General features: G+C 46.5%; 1 non-coding gene across 1 annotated transcript; it reads left to right on the top strand.

Annotated features, from left to right (window-relative positions):
* Positions 1 to 352: 352 nt before the first annotated feature.
* On the top strand, positions 353 to 424 carry trnae-uuc (transfer RNA glutamic acid (anticodon UUC)). The gene has a single exon. It is a non-coding gene; the product is annotated as a tRNA-Glu (tRNA).
* Positions 425 to 6,690: the final 6,266 nt, after the last annotated feature.

Raw genomic sequence — 6,690 nt, 5'->3', positions numbered from 1 at the left:
CCTGACGGAAGATGGGGCGTTCTTCCTCCAGGCATCGGGTGGGGAGGGAGCGGCGATGGAGGAGGCCCAGGACCTGCATATCCTCAGCAGAGTGGGACGGGGCGGGGGAGGTTGAAATTTTGGGCCATAGGACGATGGGGTTGATTGGTGCGGGTGTCCTGGAGATGCTCCCCCAAGCGCTGTGACTTGACTCTGCGAGGAGTCTCCAGTCCCCCCAATGTAGAGGAGACCTCATCGGGAGCAATGGGTACAAGAAATGACATTGGTGGAAGCCTTCTCACAACCGTGGCGTGGGTTCGATTTCCGGGCAGGAAAGCAATCTTTAGTAGAGCTGTCGATGTATGCAGATATATTCCTGGTGGTCTAGTGGTTAGGATTCGGCGCTTTCACCGCTGCGGCCCGGGTTCGATTCCCGGTCAGGGAAGCAGTTTTCAGTGGATATTTTGGCTACCCACTCTCAGTTACGTCTTGGTAGTTACTGGGTGCTGCAGTGTGTAATGGCTCGTTGAAATAGTGTCCTGATTCAGTTTGTTTGTATGTGTAGGGGTGATTGCTTCTGTAGCTAAGTACTTAGTTCGCGTGCACTGTTTTCCTGTTGAGGCTGTTTTGAATTTACCATTAACTGCTCGCTCGACTGTGACATCTAGAAATCGCACTTTGGTGTTGTTCTCCTCTTTTGTGAATTTTATGCCAGTGAGGATATTGTTGATGGTGTTGTACGTTTCCTCTAATTTGTTTCATTTTTTCATGACAAAAGTGTCATCACTGTGGCGGACACAAAGTTTGGGTTGGGTCGTTGGAAGAGCTGTTTGTTCGAGTGTCTGCATTATTGCTTCTGCTAGGAATCCTGATACTGGTGGTTTATTGGTTATTTCCTTTATTTGTTTGTAGGGCTTGTTACTGAATAGGAAGTGGGAGGTAAGGCACAGTTCCACGAGGTTGACAGTGCTATCTTTGCTGATGAAGTTGTTGCTGTGTTTGTGTCTTTGGTTCTTCGAGTAGTGTCTTCAGTTTTCTTTGGCCACGTTGATGTTAATGGATGTGAACAGGGCTGTATGTCAAAGGACAGTATTATTCCATCCTCTTCTATCTTAGTGTCTTTGGTTTTCAAGAATTCTTGGATAGAGTAAATGGAGGGCCGTGAATCTTCGACTTGGTGTTTTAGTCTTCAGTAGATGCCTTTGAATAGTCTGTGTATTGGTGTTCCAAGTAGTGAGACTATGGCCTGAGGGGGGCTCCTGGTTTGAAGAGGAGGAGAACAACAACAAAGTGCCATTCTTAGTTGTCACAGTAGAGCGAACAGTCAATGGGGAACTTCAAACTAGCGTCTACAGAAAAACAACACACACAAACCAAATACTTAACTACAGAAACAATCATCCCAACACCCACAAACGAAGCCGCATCAGGACATTATTTCAACAAGCCACTACACACTGCAGCACAGAGAAACTACGAAGAGTACAAGAGAAATACGTATATAGAGTATTTAAGGAGAACGGTTACCCAATAAACCCAGTCCGCCGATTTCTCAGTGATGCTTCCAAGCTGACTCTCAAAACTTCGGTTTGTCCTTCCACTCTTTCCTGTTTGTTTTTTGTGGGTTTTGAGAGGTTTCCCAATCCTCTGACTGTGTATTGGAGTTGGAAAGTTATGTTGTGGCTGTACAGGACATTGGTTAGACTACTTTGGGAATATTGTGTGCAATTCTGGTCTTCCTCCTATCAGAAGGATATTGTGGAAATTGAAAGGGTTCTAAAGAATCAATGGGTCCACAGAGGGGAAGAGGCCCTTCTGCTGCCCTGAGTGTGGGAAGGCCTTCAGTGATTCCTCTGCCCTGCTGACGCACCAGTTGGTCCACACCGGGGAAGGCTGTTCTCCGGCCACAAGTGCAAGGTGGCCTTCGCTGTTCTTCCCACCTGCTGAGACACCAGTGGGTCCACACCGAGGAGAGGCCGCTCTTCTGCCCCGAGTGCAGGAAGGGCTTTGCTCTTTCCTCCGACCTATTGACCCATTGGTCAGATGCCGTTCAGTTGCCCTCAGTGCAGGAAGGCTTTCAGCAATTCCATGGCCCTGCTGAGGCACCAGTCCATCCACACCGGGAAGAAGCTGTTCTCCTGCCCCGAATGTGGGAAGGTCTTTACCCGCTCCTCCACACTGCTGAAGCACCAGCTAGTCCACACATGGGGGGAGGGAGGCGGGGCGGGGGGGGGGGGGTTTGGGGAGGCCATTCTGCTGCCCTAAGTGCGGGAAGGCCTTCAGCAATTCCTCCGCCCTACTGAAGCACCAATGTGTCCACACCGGGGAGATGCCCTTCAGTTGGCCCGAGTATGGGAAGAGGTTCATGTATTCCTGCAACTTGCAGAAGCACCAGCGGGGGCACCAGTGCTTCCAGCAATCAGATCCTACCGGTGACTCTGCCTTGGGAACCCTCCAGGACTGAACCTCCTGCCAGCTCTGACAGTGGGTGCAGTGGGAGAGTAGGTGGGCTGTTTTTGTTTCTGATGGACTGCAATTGTCTCCCCCACCCCCCACAACCACAACCCCATGGTGGCTCAGGGTGTGCACTGCTGCCTCATGGCACCAGGAACCCAGGAATAATTCCACCCTTGGGGGTCTGTGTGCAATTTATGGAGGGTAGGAAAATGGATCTGAGTGGGTTAGTCTTTGGAAGATCAGTGCAGTTGTGTTGGGCTGAAGGACCTGTTTCCACATTGTAGGAGTTCTTCGAACCTCTGAGCTTTGCTTTCAGTGGACACTGCTGCTCATTGAGCCAGGGACTGCACATTGCCAATGAAATGATCCAGAGAAAATAAGACCGCAAGACCATTGGAGCATACGTTAGGCCAGTCGGCCCGTCGAGTTTACTCTGCCATTCGTTAGTGACAAAAGTAGTGCAGATGAGATTAACTACAGTCTGGAAACAGGCCATTCGTCCCAACAAGTCCACACCAACCCTCCGAAGAGTAACCCATCCAGACCCATTTCCCTCTGACTAATGTACCTAACTCTATGGGCAATTAAGCATGGCCCATCCACATGACCTGCACATCTTTGGTTTATGAAAGAAAACAGGTCCACCTAAAGAAAATCAACGCAGACACTGGGAGAATGTGCGAACTCCTCACAGACGGCCACCCAAGGCTGGAATCAAACCTGGGTCGCCGGTGCTGTGAGGCTGCAGTGGTAACCACTGAGCCACTACATATTGCAACCCGATGTAGGCAAGCAGGAGGTTGGGAGAATACAGCAAGCCAGGCAGCACCAGGATGTGGAGTAGTCAGCGTTTTGGGTATTAACCCTTCTTCAGGACTGAAAGGTTGACTTCTCGATGAGAAACGACTTACGGGAATGTTGCTGGGGGTTGGAGGGTTTGAGCTACAGGGAGAGGCTGAATAGGCTGGGGCTGTTTTCATTGGAGCATCGGAGGCAGAGGAGTGACCTAATAGAGGTTACAAAATTATGAGGGGCATGGACAGTGTAATAAAGAAGGTCCTTTCCCTGGGATGGGGGAGTCCAGAACTAGAGAGCAGACATTTAGTGTGAAAGGCGAAATTAAAGGGACAACTTCTTCATGCAGAGGGTGGTACACATATGAAATGAGCTGCCAGAGTATATGGGTCAGGTGCTGTCAAATGGGACTAGATTAATTTAGGATATCAGGTCAGCATGGACAAGTTGGACCGGAGGGTTTGTTTCAATGCTGTACATGTCTCTGACTACTGGTCCTGATGTAAGTTTAAAATAGAGTCCAAGTAACATTGAATTTTTCAGTCTTGTTGAGCTCACCTCCTGAAAAGTTTTAAATGAATCCCTCAGAACGATTCTGTTTAAAAATGCTGAGTTGGGCAAAGTATCCCATCAAGTTCAACACGAACCCAGAGTTGAAGAAGTCAGAAGTCAGAACATCAAGGGGACCAAAACTGATCACAATATTCCAGGTGCAGCCTCATCCACGTCCTGTATGACTACAGCATTACTTGCCAACATCTATCCTCAATTCCCGAACTGATGAAGGCCGGTGTGCTGAAACCTTTCCTCACTGCCTTGTGTACCGGTGTAATCAGAGTTTAGGACCTACTTTAATCTGATCCACAATCCAGCTTTTGGGTGCCAAGAAGCAGAGTAGTGCAGCGGGAGCGTGCTGGGCACATTAAGTCAGAGGTCGGTGGGTCAAAACCCTGTGATACTGTTGCTCAATGTCTCTATAAGCTGCTTTCATTTGCAAAGGTGCTCTGTTCTGTATCTTGCCTTTACACCTGCTTCCCAAGGCTTCTTCAGTGGAGGAGTAGCAGTAGCAGCAATCCCCCGGAGCTGGAGGAAGGCCCGAGCTCCAAGAAGCGGGGGGTAAGGCTGGAGGCTATTAACTCATTTAAATGGTACCTACTGTATAGGGCTATGGTTCACATTAAAACCGGAGGATCATGTCAGAGTGCTTGTTTATATTTAGCAGCTGTAGTTGGTAAAATACACTCCCTGGAGGAGCACCTTCTATGATGCTGCATTTCTTGCCTTCTGTCCTTCCCCCATTTCTTATCTCCCAGCTTGATTTTATATTTTTTTGGTCAAATTTAATTTCATAAGAATCAGACTTGGTATTCACTGTGTGCTATTAATTTGTTTGTTCGAATATTGTAAGTCAAAATTAATGCTGTAATTTCATTTCTGATGTCAGAGTTTGACATTGAATGTGCAGGTGTGAATACCAGTAAGTTGTGAAAATAAATCAAGAACTTGTGTTTTTTAACAAAAAGAGCAGTTCACTGATATTCATGGCATTGTCTCATTTGGGTGTGATGATTCAAATCTGACCATCAAACCGTTTCATGCAGTCACCCAATTTAATTAAAGTTTTCTTTAACTTAGTAAAAGAAAATAACTCCAGCAGGCTAAGATTTATGCAATCTATTTATAAGATTATGTCCATTGCTCGCAATATGGTCTCATCCACATTTAGGAAACTGGACGCCAACTAGCGGAATGTTTGAGGGAACAGCTCTGGGTCACAGAAACTAAACGCCTGTGGCTGAACACTTTATCTCCCCCTCCCCTTCCATCAAGGACATGCAAGTCCTGGGCCTCCTCCACTGCCAAACTCTTGCTACCCGACGCTTGTCGGAAAAACATCATCTTCTGCCTTGGGACCCTCCAATTACATGGGATCAATGTACATTTCATCACTTTCCGCATTTCCTCTCCCGTACTTTGTCTCAGTTCCAACCTTCCAATTCGACATCAACCTCTTGACCTGTCATACCTGTCCATCTTGCTTCTCACTTATTTGCTTCACCCTCATCTCTGACCTATCACCATCAATCCCTACCTCCATCTACCTATTACACTCCCAGCTGCCTTTCCCCCAGCCCTACGTCCTTCCCATTTATCTGTCAGCCCCTTTGGGCCACCCTTTATTCCTGATCAAGAGCTTAGGCTCTAAACCAAGACTGTGATGAAGCAACATCCTCAACAAATAGGAAATAGCTCCCAAGTCAGATTTCATCCCCTCTTCTGTTTCCCAGTTCTTTCAGAAATAAGAAATGTCTTTTTCTTCCACTAGAAAGTTGTCTTCCACTTTGCGCTGTCTGAAATGTTAAGCCACACCATTACTTCAGCCACCTTTTAAGAATCCTTTCAACCTGTTTTTCTAACAATTGTGGAGGTGACCAAAAGCAAACATTTCACTCCTCCTCAATGCCCCGTTTCTCCTCCTATCAGCCATTTTGTCATGTTGTCTATGTTACAAGCAGCCGAATGCACTTGGTTTCTGAATTGAAATTGGCCATTGAAGTGAACAGGATTAATATTTATCGATGGCTAGCTGTGTTTGCACTAACTGTAATTATCCACCAATACAATGTCTTTTGTTCCACCAAAACTGGAAACAATGATCTGTATTTATATTGCAGTCGGATGTAGAAAAATCATTCCAGCGATCTTCCCGTTATTATAGTTTACTGAGGCCATAACAGCATTGCGTGGCAGTTTGATGTGACTAAAACTTGCATGGAAAGAATGTAGATTGATGAGAAGTCAAAATGGCCGAGTCTCTGGCCACAATCGATCTGTCTGGCTTGGTTATATGAGTGGCGGCTCTTCACGAGCAATTTCCACTCCATCACTTTAACCAGCAAGAGGAGATAAGTGTGAACACAACATTCCAACTATGACATATACGCATTGCTTCGGTGTTATTAATCAAAATCCTGGAACTCGATCCTGAACCTTCATTATAGACCACATCATATTTGTGAAGCAATTTAAGAGGCAGCTCATCACCACTTTTTCAAGGACAGTTTGGGAAGACGTGCTGGCAGAGCCAATGATATTCACATGATATTGGAGACAGTCTAACCGTATGGATACATGATTGGCTAACCAATGATGCAGCAGGGATAAGAGGCATGTTCAGGATCGCAACTTGTAACTAGCAATGTGGCACAGGGATCAGTGCTGGGGCCAAAATTATTTACAATATGTATATGAATTACTTGGATAAGTGAAGTGAATGTACTATTGCCAAGACTGCAGTAGAGACAGTTGATGGGAATGCAGGTGGTGAGGATGACATGGAGAGGGATATCGACAGGTTAAGCAAAAGGTTTGGGCCTTTTAGCTAAGGGAAGATATACTGGCATTGGAGGCAGACTAGAGAAGGTTGTCCAGGACGATATCAGGAATGGAAATAATGTC

Source organism: Hemiscyllium ocellatum (assembly GCF_020745735.1).
Source record: "Hemiscyllium ocellatum isolate sHemOce1 chromosome 27 unlocalized genomic scaffold, sHemOce1.pat.X.cur. SUPER_27_unloc_20, whole genome shotgun sequence".
Lineage (NCBI taxonomy): Eukaryota > Metazoa > Chordata > Chondrichthyes > Orectolobiformes > Hemiscylliidae > Hemiscyllium > Hemiscyllium ocellatum.
This window is presented reverse-complemented; position numbering and strand designations above follow the sequence as displayed.